The following is a 17,432-nucleotide window of genomic DNA, read 5'->3' on the forward strand; positions in this document are numbered from 1 at the left end:
CCACATCTCAAGAGTGCTGCCAATTGATTCTAGCTTATACCACGAAAACTCTGGTTGCACAGATTTGAAGACTCTGTTGTCAGGAGAGGCAATCAAACTTGTGAACCATGAATCCAAGAGATACACACTCAATCTAAGGTAGAACATGAGTGGTTGTCAGGCACGCGTTCATAAATTGAGAATGGTGATGAGTGTCATGGATCATCACATTCATCATATTGAAGTGTGAATGAGTATCTTAGAATAGAAACAAGCGTGATTGAATACAAAATAGAAATAATTCCATTAATCCGTCGAGACACAGCAGAGCTCCTCACCCCAACCCTGGGGTTTAGAGACTCATACCGTAGAAGATACAAAGTCAGATGTAAAATGTGATGAGGTACAAAATAAATCTCTAAAAGTAGTTTTTATACTAAACTAGTAACCTAGGTTTACAGAAAATGGGTAAACTAAGATAGATAGTGCAGAAATCCACTTCCGGGGCTCACTTGGTGTGTGTTTAGGCTGAGCATTGAAGCTTTCATGTGCATAGGCTATTCCTGGAGTTAAACGCCAGCTTTGGTGCCAGTTTCGGCATTTAACTACAACTTTATTGTATTTCTGGCGTTTAACGCCAGAAAAGGGTAAAAAGCTGGCGTTTAAATGCCAGTTTGTGCTATCAAATCTCGGGTAAAGTATGGACTATTCTACATTACTGGAAAGTCCAAAAAGTCTACTTTCCATCTCAATTGAGAGCATGCCAATTGGACTTCTGTAGCTCCAAAAAATCTATTTCGCGTGCAGGAGGGTCAGAATCCATCAGCATCTGCAGTCCTTTTTCAGCCTCTGAATCAGATTTTTGCTCAGGTCCCTCAATTTCAGCCAGAAAATATCTGAAATCATAGAAAAAAACACAAACTCATAGTAAAGTCCAGAAATGTTATTTTTGCATAAAAACTAATAAAAATGTAATAAAAAGTGAATAAAACATACTAAAAACTATGTAAAAACAATGCCAAAAAGCGTATAAATTATCTGCTCATCAACAAGTCATCTTATGCTAGTTTCACAAGCATTTTTCACTAGTTTTCATTAGGTTTTATGCACTTTCTTACACAATAAGTAAGTAATTGGATTGGAATTCATGCATCCCTTAGTTCAATTAAACATATGTATTTATGTGCTTTTTCACAAGGTTTTATGCTAATTTTACTTGATGTTATTAATGGTGCAAATACCCTGTGATTATAGCAAATTTTGATGCAATTGTTTGGTTTATAGTAGGTGAAAAAGAGGCTAGAAAGAAGCAAAAAAGAAGAGAAAAAAGCAGAGGAAAAAGCAAAGCAGAGGAAGTAACGTTTGTGGCCACGGTTGGTCCACCAACATTACCTCAAACGTTGGACGAAAAGAGGTATGCAAGTCAGTGCAAATTTTGGGCAACGCGTACGCGTGGATGTGTAAAACCCGTGAACACATGAGCTTCCCGCACGCATAAAATAGCCTAATTCACCATCGACGCGTATGCGTGGGTCACACGCACGCGTGGGTAACGCGTACGCATGGGTCACGCGTACGCGTGACTGATACGTAAAAATTAGATTTCACGTGTAACCGGCAAGTATACCGGGTCGCATCAAGTAATAAAACTCACAAGAGTGAGATCAATCCCTCGAGGATTAAATGATTAAGCAATCAATAGTTAATTGATTATTCTAGTTAGACATGCACAATTGGGTGATAATCAAGCAAGAAATATAAATAACATGAAATTAAATAAAAGCAATAAAGTGCAAGGAAAGTAAATGACAAAAAATTAAAGTGCTGAAAATTAAAGTGCAAGAATGTAAATTGCAAGGAATGGAAAGTACAAGAAAGTAAAGTGCAAGAAAGTAAATGACTAGAAAGTAAAACCAAGTGAAGTATTTCTACAAATACTTGGAAAGCATAAATGTGGAAAAGTAAATAAAGCCATAAATGTGCATAAGTAAATGACAAGAATTTAAAGAGAACAATTAAATAACAATAATTAAAGTCAAGAAGTAAATAACAAGAATTAAGAATGAAATTAACATTGGGATCAAGAGATATTGCATTCTCAAGATCAACAATTCTCATCTCCACTTCAATCATGCAATCATTGATCTCTTGGCAAATAATAAGTAATCAAACCCTAATCTCTTGGTGATTTGATTTCTCTTAACTTGATCAATTGCCAATCTCTTGATCTAATTGCTCATGAGAAGAGATGAAGAATGGTCTCTAATTTAGAGCCACACAACCCTCAAGATTTCAATTCAAAATGATTACATCTCACATATCAAGCTAAGAATTATCAATCAAGAGAGTTGTGAGAGAAGAGCCTCAAACTAAATTCTATGACTCCTTTCTCAAGTTCATCATAGAATTCAAATAGATCTAATCCCTCTCTCGATAGTAATTAGATCTTTGAAGCACAAAGACTCTCTCTAAAGAAACAATAAAAGAAGAATTGAAGATGAAGAATGAAAATAAATCAACCCATTAAATTGCAATAGAGCTCTCTTTCCTAAATGTTGGAAATTAGAAACTCATAGCAAAATATTTACAAAAGTGTGTATGAAAGAAAATGGAAGAAGAGAAGAAAATGAGAGTGAAAGGGGAGTGGAGTCACCTCCACCCCTCCATGGTGTGTCTCAAATGATGAATCTAAGGTCCTATTTATAAGCTACCTAAATTACAAATTCAAATGAAATTACAATCAAATGCAAAATTCCTAATAACTTCTAGATGATTCTTGTGGCCTTGATTGATTTTTAAGTGTGCCTTGAATTGGGCTTGTGAACTTTTAATTCTCTTCATAGAAGATTGAAACATTGAAGAATAAATGAAGGAATTGGAGTATTTGAAAGTGGCCCAATGTGGAGTGTCATTGAAGTGGCATTTTGGGCCTTTGATGGTTTGGGAAACCATACTCGCTGAATGATTGGTCTGTTGCTTCCTCAAAATGAACTCCAAATATAAACTATTATATATCATTCGAAAGCCCTGGATCTTAGCTTTCTAACGCCGCTGGTTTCATTTGGACTTTTCTAGCCCAAGTTATGATCTTTTGAAGGTGAAGAGGTCAGTCTAGTAAAGTGCAGGGACTGTTTTTACGCTGAAATTGTGAAGCTAAACGAATAGCAATTTTACCCCCAAATCCAGTGTCCAATATAGAATGTTATATATGGTTGGAAAGCTGGTGGAAGAAATTGTGATCATCAACAATGGCTCCAAAGACTTGGTGCTCTCAAACATGCATCACACTTTGTCACAACTCCGCTCAACTAACCAGCAAGTGTACTGGGTCGTCCAAGTAAAAAATCTTACGTGAGTAAGGGTCGATCCCACAGAGATTGTTGGTATGAAGCAAGCTATGGTCACCTTGTAAATCCCAATCAGGCAGATTTAACTGTATTAAGAGATTATTGGTTTTTCGGATAATAATAATAAATCAAACAGAATCTCTGCTTTCCTACTGCCTTTATCCAATATTTGTCACTCCTTTCTATGGCAAGCTGTATGTAGGGCATCACCGTTGTCAATGGCTACATCCCATCCTCTCAGTGAAAATGGTCCAAATGCTCTGTCACAGCACGGCTAATCATCTGTCGGTTCTCGATTATGTTGGAATAGAATCCCTTGATTCTTTTGCGTTTGTCATCACGCCCAACAATCGCGAGTTTGAAGCTTGTCACAGTCATTCAATCCTGGAATCCTACTCGAAATACCACAAACAAGGTTAGACTTTCCGGATTCCCATGAATTCCGCCATCAATTCTAGCTTATACCATGAAGATTCTGATTAAGGAATCCAAGAGATATGCGCCCGGTCTAAGGTAGAACGGAAGTGGTTGTCAGTCATGCGTTCATAGGTGAGAATGATGATGAGTGTCATGGATCATCACATTCATCATGTTGAAGTGCAACAAATATCTTAGAATAAGAATAAGTCGAATTGAATAGAAAATAGTAGTAATTGCATTGAAACTCGAGGTACAGCAGAGCTCCACACCCTTAATCTATGATGTGTAGAAACTCCACCGTTGAAAATACATAAGTAATGAAGGTTCAGGCATGGCCAAATGGCCAGCCCCCAAACGTGGTCAGAAGACCGAATAATACAATCTAAGATTCAAAATATAATAGTAAAAAAGTTCTATTTATACTAAACAAGCTACTAGGGTTTACAAAAGTAAGTAATTGATGCATAAATCCACTTCCGTGGCCCACTTGGTGTGTGCTTGAGCTGAGCTTGATCTATCCACGAGCTGAGGCTTCTCTTGGAGTTGAACGCCAAGTTATAACGTGTTTTGGGCGTTCAACTCTGGTTCGTGACGTGTTTCTGGCGTTTGACTCCAGAATGCAGCATGGAACTAGTGTTGAGCGCCAGTTTATGTCATCTAATCACGAATAAAGTAAGAACTATTATATATTGCTGGAAAGCTCTGAATGTCTACTTTCCAATGCCGTTAAGGACGCACCATTTGGAGTTTTTTAGCTCCAGAAAATCCATTTTGAGTGTAGGGAGGTCAGATTCCAACAACATCAGCAGTCCTTTGTCAGCCTCCTATCAGAGTTTTGCTCAGGTCCCTCAATTTCAGCCAGAAAATACCTGAAATCACAGAAAAACACACAAACTCATATTAAAGTCCAGAAATGTGAATTTAGCATAAAAACTAATGAAAACATCCCTAAAAGTAACTAGATCATACTAAAAACTACCTAAAAACAATGCAAAAAGCGTATAAATTCATTTTGCCAACTCTTTTGCCACCTTGGGAGTGTGCTTCCTCTATTAGTGCTTTTATTGCTTCCTTTTTTATCATTTCCTAAAAAATTCATTAACTCAAGCAATCAGAGCAATATTCAATTTAATCACCAAAACACTCCCATAATTAAGCATTATGAATTGATTTTTATATGAAAAATCATAGAAAAACATAACATGATGTGCAGTCATCAGTGACTGAACGAACGTTGGAGGTCCAATGTTGCCTCAAACACTGCCTTCAACGTCCACGACGAGCAGCCCAGATTTGGATTTGGAAAATTTGCATCAACGCGTACGCATGGGCCACGCGTACCCGTGGATGCAGATTTTGGCCAGACACGCAAACGCGTGAGCGACGCACATGCACAAAATGCTGTTTTGATGCGTACTGGTGCACGAAATTGTGATACACAATGGCGACAATAACTTGGTATGTACAATTGTAATCTCAACTCTTTTTCACAACTTCGCACAACTAACCAGCAAGTGCACTGGGTCGTCCAAGTAATAAACCTTACGTGAGATTGTCGGCTTGAAGCAAGCTATGGTCATCTTATAAATCTCAGTAAGGTGGATTCAAATGGTTATGGAGTTTTGATAATTAAAATATAAATAAACATAAAATAAAATAGAGATACTTATGTAATTCACTGGTGGAAATTTTAGATAAGCGTATGGAGATGCGTTGCTCCTTCTGAATCTCTGCTTTCCTATTGCCTTCATCCAATCCTTCATATTCCTTTCTATGGCAAGCTGTATGTTGGGTGTCACCGTTGTCAATGGCTACTTTCCGTCCTCTCAATTAAAATGGTCCTCTACGAGTTACGTAGGGCTAATCATCTGTCGGTTCTCACTTGTGTCGAAATAAGATCCAGTGATCCTTTTGCGTCTGTCACGACGCCCAATAGTCATGAGTTTGAAGCTCGTCACAGTCATCCCATCCTAAATCCTACTCGAAATACCACAGACAAGGTTTAGACTTTCTGGATCTCATGAATGCTGCCAATTGATTCTAGCTTATACCACAAAGACTCTGATCTCACGGAATGGAAGGCTCTATTGTCAGGAGAGGCAACCATGCGTCGTGGACCAGGAATCCAAGAGATACACACTCTAGCTTTCGCAGGTAGAATGGAAGTGTTTGTCAGGCACGCGTTCATAGGTGAGAATGGTAATGAGTGTCACGGATCATCACATTCATCAGGTTGAGGTGCGAGTGAATATCTTAGAATAAGAATAAGCTTGAATTGAATAGAAGAACAATAGTACTTTGCATTAATACTCGAGGAACAGCAGAGCTCCACACCTTAATCTATGGTGTGTAAAAACTCCACCGTTGAAAATACATAAGTGATAATAAGGTAGGCATGGCCGTGAGGCCAGCCCCCAATGTCTAAGAATAACACAAAAAGCTGGCGTTGAACGCCAGTTTGCATCATTTAAACTCAAGAAAAGTATTGACTATTATATATTGCTGGAAAGCCCTGAATGTCTACTTTCCAACGCAATTAAGAGCGCCCCATTTGGACTCCTATATCTCCCGAAATTCCATTTCGAGTGCAGAGAGGTCAGAATCCAACAGCATCAGCAGTCCTTTGTTAGCCTCTGAATCAGATATTTGCTCAGGTCCCTCAATTTCAGCCAGAAAATACCTGAAATCACAGAAAAACATACAAACTCGTAGTAAAGTCTAGAAATGTGAATTTTTCTTAAAAACTAATAAAAATATACTAAAAAGTAGCTAGATCCAACTAAAAACTATCTAAAAATAATACCAAAAAGCGTATAAATTATCCGCTCATCACAACACCAAACTTAAATTGTTGCTTGTCCCCAAGCAACTGAAAATAAAAATAGGATAAAAGAAGAGAATATACAATGAATCTCACAATATCAATGAAACTTAGTCCCAATTACATGAGCGGGGCTAGTAGCTTTTTGCTTCTGAACAGTTTTGGCATCTCACTTCATTCTTTGAAATTCAGAATGATTGGTGATGTGTGGAAAACGATCCAACACAAAACTCACCAGCAAGTGTACCGGGTCGCATCAAGTAATAAAACACACGGGAGTGAGGTCGATCCCACAAGGATTGAGGGATTGAGCAATTTTAGTTCAGTGGTTGATTTAGTCAAGCGAATCAAGTATTGGTTAAGTGATTTTGTATCCAACAGTAAGTAAATGACAGAAAATGTAAAGGGGGAGGGGTGAATTGCAGAAATTAAAGAGAACTAAAATTAAAAGAGCTGAATCTTAAAGAACAAGAAATTAAATGACTGAAACTTAAAGTGCAAGAAATGTAAATTGCAGTAACTTAAAGTGCAAGAAATATAAATTGCTTGAATGGAAAAAGGATTTGAGGACTGGGATTTCAGACTTCAAGCAAGGGAAATTAAATTGCAACAATTATCAAAGCAAGAGATGATTTGAATTCTGTTAAATCTCAAACAGAAAGGGAAATTAAATTGCAGCAGGGGTTCACAGAAGAACCAGAAGGAAAATGGGATCTCAGGACTCCAGAGACTAGATAGCAAAGTCTAGATCTCAATTACCTTCCCAGATCCAAATTCACAAAGCAATTAACAAGAAATTAAAGAAGAAGCAGCAAAGGAATTGGGATTCAACTCAATTATGCAGTAGAGAAATCTCAGAGATCTTAAATGGAGATTGAGACAGAAATTCCTCAATTCTTCACATCCAAGACTCAAACAAGAAAAGTAACAAGTGCTCAAGCAGGAACCAGGAAGAAAAGAGATCAATTCTCCTTCCCAATTCTCTCATATCTCAGTTCAAAGTTTTCAAAGAAAAATGAAGTTTCAAAATGTAGGAATTCAAAAATAAAAAAAAGGTCCTAATTACATCAAACTATCTCCTATTTATACACTTTCTATTCTTGGATTTTGGAATTTGGATGGGCTTTTGATTTGGTGAAGAAATGAATTAAATTGGATTTTTAATCCAATTTTCAGCCCATGAGAAAGTAGCTTCCAGGAGGCTGCCCTGCCCTTCTGGAGGGCAGAGCAGGAAATAGTGCATGCGGCTTCATGGCGTGCGCTTGGTGCGTGTGATATGTCAGGATGCTGCCCTGCCCTTGTGGAGGGCAGGGCAGAGTTGCTATGGTGCGCCAAGTGCTGTCCGTGCGCGCTTGTTGCTGGCCGAAACTCCCTTGGTGCTCGTCAATTGTGCATGCTGGCCGCGCCAATTTTTGTGCCATGCACCAAGAAATGCTGCCTGCCCTTGTGGAGGGCAGGGCAATGTGCCAATGGTAAAGTCCCACGTTCGAAACTCGGTGGAGGCACATGCTGCTCCTTTTTCCTTGGTTCTCTTGGTACCAAAGTAACGCCTAGTTCCTTGCTTCCTCATGTTGCCGTGTTCGATTCTTAAAGATTGAAAGCAAGCCAATTTTTGCTTGTTTTCCTTGTGTTTGAGCGCTACTTCTTTCGTCCTTGCTCTTGGGTTCGAAACCCATAGGAAGCACTAGGAAGCAATTTCCTTTGAATTATTTCCATGAAAGCCCGATATTGCTCTTGAGGAGTGCAGGGCAGAGTTTTTGCTTCCTTTGGTCCTTGGCATCAAATTGTGCTCCGCCCTTATTGTGGGCAGGGCAGTGATGCTTTTCAAGGCTTGGTTCATTATGCTGCTCTCCTGGAGGGCAGTGTGCTCTTGTGGAGGGCAGTGTTTTCTTCCTTCTTCTATGTTGCACCACACTTCTCATCTCTTGGTCACACTTCTTAAGCCACGTTTTTCTTCTTTTCTTCATCTCTTCACCTACAAGAAACCAAAACAACCAATCAAAGTATCTCTAAACTCATAAGGTTTATAATTCATTAAAAATCAATTAATTTTAGCTCAAACCTCATGATTTAGCATCAATTTAATGGTGGTTGTTTGATTTAAAGAAGTTATGCATTTTCATTCCAAATTACTTACTTAGGATGCAAGAAAGTGCATAAAGACTAGTAAAACAAGTGAAATTAGCTTGAAAAATGGGTATATGATGACCTGTCATCACAACACCAAACTTAATTCTTGCTTGTCCCCAAGCAAGCATCAAAACTAAGAGAAAATGAAATGAACAAGAAAAGAAAACATATCCTTATTAGGCATATAGCAGAATTTGATTCATGGAGTTTTTATGCAGACAATGACAACTCAAGTTATTGTTTGCTGTTACATAATATACAGTTTTCCTCAAAGGTTTACTAAACTTGCTGTTATAAGGTTTACTCTTTACTTGCTCCCTTGTTAACTTTTCTTTTCTCATTCTGCTTAACAAGCTTATTATTCTTTGAAGGCTGGTGTTTAATGTTGCAGTAGTAGCCTTTGGCTTTATTTTTACTCAACATCTTTCCACCACAGACACATGGCTCACTATTTCTTCCTAGGATCATTGATGCCCAGCATCTCTTTGGATAACTAAATGTTCTGTATCTAGGTTGCTCTTTATTGTGGACTTTAAATTGGCCATCCCAAATCAGTTGATCTAAGTGACCGGGTTTTGAAATACCCCTCAGAATTTACTTATCCAAGCATATCCTAGTACAAGAACACCACATGCATGTGTCCTAGGGTCCAAGCTATTGGTGTCCAGCCTTTATTCTTTGTTTTTCTTGCCACATTGGCTTTTCATTCTTCCTTTTCTTTCTGTTTTATTTTTGGTTCTCAAGGGCTTTTTCTTTACTGATAAGAACCTTTATAACAGTAAGCTAGCTCACACTTCAATGAAAATGACATTATGCAGCAATTATTTCATGGGTTATGCATTTAATCAAACACATACACTACCATTAACTTCCATTCTAACTTATGCAACATTGGATATTTACTTTCCAATTCAAACAATTCTCTTTTATTCAAGCATATGGGAAACAAAACAAAATTCAGCTAGGTGATGGATGACAAGCATTATGCAGATTAGCATACTTAATCAAACAACTTCACTTGCAACTAGATAAACACTTTAGCAGGATATATAATGGTTCCCATGTTCAAAACAATTCACAGCAGCAAGGATTAAGTTTAGATACAACCTTTGAAGTTGTAGCCCTTTGATTCTTCCTTCTGTTGTGTTTTCTTTGAGTTAAGATGCACAATATCTTCAATTGTTGACTCATGTCCTGCATAATTCTCAAAGTTGCTTGCTTCTCAAGCCCTTAATTGCATGGTTAGTATGCATAAATTGAGTGTGGCTCTTGAATTTATTTTGGTGTTGAAGACACCAAACTTAATTGCTTGCCACTGCCTCTGATGCAGCAAGTTAACCATATGTGAAACCTTGTGTTCTTGCTAAAGGTTATGGGATTAAAGCTAGAAAGCAGTTAAATAGTTGGATAATTTGTTTGATTGCTTGGAGCTAGCATTATGCAAGAGGTGAGAATGTGCTTTTAAATGAGATTTTTGGTGGAACACCAAACTTAGAATCTTTCATTCTCCCTTAAGTTGTTTTGGTGTGCAACACCAAACTTAGCTCCTTGCAATGCATACCAATTATTCAACATTTTTATTGAAAAAGCTATAAAAAGAAAACTACCTCAGGTTGGGTTGCCTCCCAACAAGCGCTTCTTTATTGTCACTAGCTTGACATCTTCTATTTTTACTTCAAGAAGGATTTAGATTCTGAACCTCTTTTTTCTTGTCTCATTGTCCTCCTAGGTATAGCTTTGCTCTGTGACTATTTGCTGTGAATCGACTCTTTGTTGCTTCGTCTAGCAATTCAATACTCCCATAAGGAAAGACCTTAGTTACCAAATATGGACCAGTCCACTTAGATTTAAGCTTGCCAGGGAATATCTTGAGTCTTGAGTTGTACAATAGCACTTGTTGCCCAGGTTTGAATTCTTTCTTCAAGATCTTCCTGTCATGCCACCTCTTGGCTTTTTCCTTGTATATCTTGGTATTTTCATAGGCTTCTAGCCTAAATTCATTCAGCTCATTTAGCTGCAACAACCTTTTCTCCCCTGCTGTTTCAGAGTCAAGGTTTAGGAGTTTAGTAGCCCAAAAGGCTTTGTGTTCAAGCTCTACATGGAGGTGACAAGATTTGCCATATAATAGCTGAAAGGGGGACTTCCCAATGGGAGTTTTGAAAGCTGTCCTATACGCCCAGAGTGCATCTTCCAACTTCCTAGCCCAATCCTTTCTTGTGCTTCCTACTGTTTTCTCTAGGATTTTCTTCAATTCTCTGTTTGCTAACTCAGCCTGCCCATTAGTCTGAGGGTGATATGGTGTGGCTACTTTATGAATAACTCCATATTTATGAAGAAGTTTCTCCATTTGTTTGTTACAAAAATGACCACCACCATCACTAATAAGACCCTTGGGTACCCCATATCTAGTAAAAATGTGCTTCTTGAGGAATTGAAGGACAATTTGTGCATCACAAGTAGTTGTGGCTATGGCTTCCACCCACTTTGAAATATACTCCACTGCTACCAAGATATATCTGAAAGAATAGGAAGGGGGAAAGGGTCCCATGAAATCAATGCCCCATAGATCAAATAATTCTAATTCCAAAATGAAATTCTGCGGCATCTCATTCCTTCTTGTCAATCCTCCTGCTCTCTAGCATTCATTACATTGGTGGACAAAATCTCTGGCATCTTTGAAGATAGTTGGCCAATAGAACCCACTTTGCAATATCTTTGCAGCTGTTCTTTCTAGACCAAAATGTCCACCATAAGCTGAGCCATGGCAATGCCACAATATATCTCTTATTTCACTCTCAGGGACACATCTCCTAATTACTCCATCAGAACATCTCTTGAACAGAAAAGGTTCATCCCACAAGAACTTCCTTGCTTCATTGATTAGCTTCTTCACTTGTTTCTTAGTGAATTCTTGAGGCATCTTTCTCCCCACTTTATAGTTTGCTATGTCAGCAAACCAAGGTGTTTGTTGAACCTGCAATAGGTGTTCATCTGGGAAGCTTTCATTCACAGGTTGTGAGGCTTCTTGAATTGTTTCTTGTGGCAGCCTTGACAAATGATCAGCAACTCGGCTTTCAGTGCCTTTCCTGTCCCTTACCTCAATGTCAAACTCCTGTAGGAGTAGTATCCACCTGATAAGTCTTGGTTTAGCATCCTGCTTTGACATCAAATACTTGAGGGCAACATGGTCAGTATAAACCACAATTTTAGATCCTATCAAGTATGATCTGAACTTATCAAATGCATAAACTACAGGTAACAATTCCTTCTCTGTTGTGGTGTAATTTTTTTGAGCCTCATTCAACACCTTACTTGCATAATATATGACATGATGCAAGTTTCCCTTCTTTTGTCCAAGTACAGCACCAATTGCAATATCACTTGCATCACACATGAGTTCAAAGGGTAGTTCCCAATCCGGAGGTGTGATAATTGGTGCTGTTGTGAGTTTGTGTTTTAAAGTTTCAAAGGCGTGCTGGCAATTTTCATTAAAAACAAAAGGATTATCAATCATTAACAGATTACTCAAAGGTTTGGCTATTTTAGAAAAATCCTTGATAAACCTTTTATAAAATCCTGCATGCCCTAAGAAACTTCTAACAGATTTCACATTAGTTGGTGGAGGGAGCTTTTCTATAATTTCCACTTTTGCCTTGTCAACCTCTATCCCTTTTCTTGAAACTTTATGACCAAGAACAATCCCCTCAGGCACCATGAAATGGAACTTCTCCCAGTTCAAAACCAAATTAGTTTCTTGGCACCGTTTTAAGACAAGAGTTAGATGTTTCAGGCAAGTATTGAAATTGTCACCAAAAAGAGAAAAGTCGTCCATAAAAACCTCTAAAAACTTTTCGACCATATCTGAAAAAATGGAGAGCATACACCTTTGAAAAGTGGCTGGGGCATTGGATAGTCCAAATGGCATTCTTCTATAAGCGAAAACTCCAAATGGACATGTGAATGAAGTCTTTTCTTGGTCTTTTGGATCTACCACTATCTGATTATACCCAGAATAGCCATCCAGGAAGCAATAGTAAGCATGGCCGGCCAATCTTTCAAGCATCTGGTCAATGAAAGGAAGTGGGAAATGATCTTTGCGTGTGGCATCATTCAGCCTCCTATAGTCAATAAACATCCTCCATCCTGTCACAGTTCTTGTGGGAATGAGTTCATTTTTCTCATTAATAATGACTGTCATTCCACCCTTCTTTGGTACCACTTGGACTGGGTTATCCATGAGCTATCAGAGATAGGATATATTATCCCTGCATTCCACAATTTCATTACTTCCTTCTGGACGACTTCCTTCATTGCAGGATTTAACCTTCTTTGAGGTTGAACTACTGCTTTGGAATTGTCCTCCAAGAGGATTTTATACATACACACTGCAGGGCTAATGCCTTTCAGATCATCAATGGTCCATCCTAAAGCATCCTTGTGAGCTCTGAGTACATCAAGAAGCTCTCCTTCTTCTTTCTTTGTCAGGGATGAATTGATGATCACTGGGAAACTCTCTGATGTGCCAAGGAATGCATATTTGAGATGGGTGGGTAATGGCTTCAGTTCTTGTTTTTGCACTTCTTCCTTCTTGCTTGGTTTCACCTCCTTGTCAATAGAGATCTCAGCTGCGTGTTCCTCTACTGTCTCTTGATTAATTTCTTCTTCTTGCTCATGCTGATTAGTGTCTAACATTTCTTCCACCAGGCTTTCTATCATATCCACCCTCAGGTAATCTTCTTGCTCAGGAGGGTGTTGCATTGACTTGAAAACATTTATGATCATTTGCTCATTGTGTACTCTGAAGATCATTTCTCCTTTTTTCACATCTATAATGGCTCTTGCAGTTGCTAGAAATGGTCTTCCCAAGATGATTGAATTGTTTCCTTCCTCGTCAGTGTCCAAGATCACAAAATCCGCAGGGAAGATAAACTCCCCAACCTTCACTAACAGATTTTCCACAATTCCATTAGGTGTCTTGATTGATCTGTCGGCCATGACTAGTGACATCCTAGTGGGTTTGAGTTCTTCTATAGCAAGTTTCCTCATCATGGACAGGGGCATTAAGTTGATACTAGCTCCAAGATCACAGAGAGCTTTGTCCAAGGTTAGTTTGCCTATGGTGCATGATACTACAAAACTCCATGGATCTTTAAGCTTTGGTGGAATTCCTTTTTGGAGCACAGCGCTACATTCCTCACTGAGCATTACCGTCTCCTTCTCATTCTAGTCTCTTTTCTTGTTGATGAGCTCCTTTAAGAACTTGGCATATAGAGGCATTTGCTCCAATGCCTCAGCCAGGTATGTTGATTTCCAGCTTCTTGAAAGTCTTAAGGAATTTGTGGAAATGTTGATCCTTTGCTTCTTTTTGGAATCTCTGTGGATAGGGTAGTGAAGGTGTAGGACTCTTTTCCACTTGCTGCTGTTTTGGATTTGGTTCTTCCATGATCTGCTTTCCCTTCTTTAAATTCTGTGGTTGGTTGTTCTCTTCTGTGAGCTTTTCTGGGACATTCTTGCTTGTTATGTCCTTGTTGTTAGCTCCATCTTTCTCTGTTGGTTCTTTGTCACTCTCCGTAAGTTTCTTGGTTGCCCCTTGGTTGCCATCCACCAATGTCTTTCCACTCCTTAATTGCACAGCTTTGCATTTTTCTTTTGGATTAGGAATGGTATCACTTGGTAGTGTGCTTGAAGGTCTCTCAATAAAAATCTACTTGGAGATTTGTCCAATCTGCCTTTCTAGGCTCTTCATGGAAGCTTCTTGGTTCTTTGTTGTCAATTCTTGGTTCTTCATCATCTTCTCCATGAGCATCTCTAGATTAGTAATCCTCTGAGAGTCTTGTGAGATTGGTTGGTTTTAGAGTGTTGATGGATGATGGTAAGTGTTTTGGTTAGCTGGTTGGTTATTGGGTGAATAATGGTTAGAGTTGGGGTAATTATTTTGGGGTTTTCTGTAAAAGTTTTGGTTAGTTGGCTGCTAGTTGTGATTTTGGTTGTTTCTTGGAGTGTTTTGAGCTGAGTTTCTTTGCCATGGTTGTTGGTTTTGGTTGTGGTTGTCTCCCCACCTAAGGTTTGGGTGGTTCTTCCAAGATGGATTGTAGGTGTCACCATACACTTCATTTGATCCAGAATTTTGGTTGTTCATATAGTGCACTTGCTCTTGTTGCTGTTCTTCTTGGTTCTCTTCATTCTGCCCCCAAGGAGTTTATGGTTGGCTTGTGGCACTCACTGATGCAACCTGAAGGTTATCAATTCTCTTGGCCATTTGCTCAAATTGTTGTTGAATCTGTTGCTGCATCACTTTGTGTTGAGCCAAAATTGTATCCACTCCTTCTAATTCTAACACTCCCTTCCTCTGTGACGGTTGGCGTTGCCTTTGGTGAGCAAAGAAATATTGGTTGTTAGCCACCATATCAATGAGGTTCTGAGCTTCCTCTGCAGTTTTCATCAATTGCAATGATCCTCCAACTGAGTGATCAAGTGCCTCTTGAGCTTTCAGAGTAAGTCCTTCATAGAAGTTCTGCAACTTATCCCACTCAGTGAACATCTCTGGTGGACATTTCCTCAGCAGAGCCTTATATCTTTTCCATGCTTCATATAAATTTTCAGCATCCATTTGAGTGAATGTCTGCACCTCAATCTTCAATCTTATAATCCTTTGAGGGGGATAAAATTTGGCAAGAAACTTGCTCACCAAATTATCCCAAGTGTTGATGCTCTCCATTGGAAATGTTTCTAGCCATTGAGTGGCTTTGTCCCTGAGAGAGAATGGAAAGAGCAGTAACTTGTAACTGTTAGGAGGCACACCATTGGTTTTGACAGTGTCACAAATCCTCAAGAAGGTAGATAGATGTTGATTCGGGTCCTCCAATGGCCCTCCTCCAAAAGAGCAGTTGTTTTGGACCAATGTGATGAGTTGTGGCTTTAGTTCAAAGTTGTTTGCATTGACATTAGGGGTAAGTATGCTACTCCCACAATGTCTAGCATTTGCAAATGTGTAGGAAGCCAATACTCTTCTTTGTTGTGGGTTATTGTTGGCCCCTCCTTCTGGTTGATTGAGATTTGATGGATCTCCTTCCATTTCTTGGAATTCCTCCTCAGATTCTTCCTCTCCAATAACGTTCTTCCCTCTTTTAGCTCTTCTTATTCTTTGAAGAGTTCTTTGGTCAATTTCAGAGAGAATAGGGGAAGCTCTTCCTGTACCTGACATACAAACACACAACAAGAAACACACAGATCCAGAAAACCAGTGAAACTTCAATCTATTGCTAGAATGAAGTTTTAGTTAGTTTAAGCAAAAATTCAAACAGCTAGTATGTTAGTTAAAAATAAAGAAAAAGTGCTTAATCTAGATCTCCACTTCACTTAATCATTGTCAATCTATTTCAATCCCCGGCAACGGCGCCAAAAACTTGATGTGTGGAAAACGATCCAACATAAAACTCACCGGCAAGTGTACCGGGTCGCATCAAGTAATAAAACTCACGGGAGTGAGGTCGATCCCACAAGGATTGAGGGATTGAGCAATTTTAGTTCAGTGGTTGATTTAGTCAAGCGAATCAAGTATTGGTTAAGTGATTTTGTATCCAACAGTAAGTAAATGACAGAAAATGTAAAGGGGGAGGGGTGAATTGCAGAAATTAAAGAGAATTAAAATTAAAAGAGCTGAATCTTAAAGAACAAGAAATTAAATGACTGAAACTTAAAGTGCAAGAAATGTAAATTGCAGTAACTTAAAGTGCAAGAAATATAAATTGCTTGAATGGAAAAAGGATTTGAGGACTGGGATTTCAGAATTCAAGCAAGGGAAATTAAATTGCAACAATTATCAAAGCAAGAGATGATTTGAATTCTGTTAAATCTCAAACAGAAAGGGAAATTAAATTGCAGCAGGGGTTCACAGAAGAACCAGAAGGAAAATGGGATCTCAGGACTCCAGAGACTAGATAGCAAAGTCTAGATCTCAATTGCCTTCCCAGATCCAAATTCACAAAGCAATTAACAAGAAAGTAAAGAAGAAGCAGCAAAGGAATTGGGATTCAACTCAATTATGCAGTAGAGAAATCTCAGAGATCTTAAATGGAGATTGAGACAGAAATTCCTCAATTCTTCACACCCAAGACTCAAACAAGAAAAGTAATAAGTGCTCAAGCAGGAACCAGGAAGAAGAGAGATCAATTCTCCTTCCCAATTCTCTCAGATCTCAGTTCAAATTTTTCAAAGAAAAATGAAGTTTCAAAATGTAGGAATTCAAAAATCAAAAAAAGGTCCTAATTACATCAAACTATCTCCTATTTATACACTTTCTATTCTTGAATTTTGGAATTTGGATGGGCTTTTGATTTGGTGAAGAAATGAATTAAATTGGATTTTTAATCCAATTTTCAGCCCATGAGAAAGTAGCTTCCAGGAGGCTGCCCTGCCCTTGTGGAGGGCAGAGTAGGAAATAGTGCATGCGGCTTCATGGCGTGCGCTTGGTGCGTGTGATGCGTCAGGATGCTGCCCTGCCCTTGTGGAGGGCAGGGCAGAGTTGCTATGGTGTGCCAAGTGCTGTCCGTGCGCGCTTGTTGCTGGCCGAAACTCCCTTGGTGCGTGATGAGCGGATAATTTGTATACTTTTTGGCATTGTTTTTAGTATGTTTTTGATATCTTTTAGTTAGATTTTAGTATATTTTTATTAGTTTTTAATTAAAATTCACTTTTCTGGACTTTACTATGAGTTTGTGTGTTTTTCTGTGATT

Source organism: Arachis stenosperma, chromosome 9 (genome assembly GCF_014773155.1).
Source record: "Arachis stenosperma cultivar V10309 chromosome 9, arast.V10309.gnm1.PFL2, whole genome shotgun sequence".
Lineage (NCBI taxonomy): Eukaryota > Viridiplantae > Streptophyta > Magnoliopsida > Fabales > Fabaceae > Arachis > Arachis stenosperma.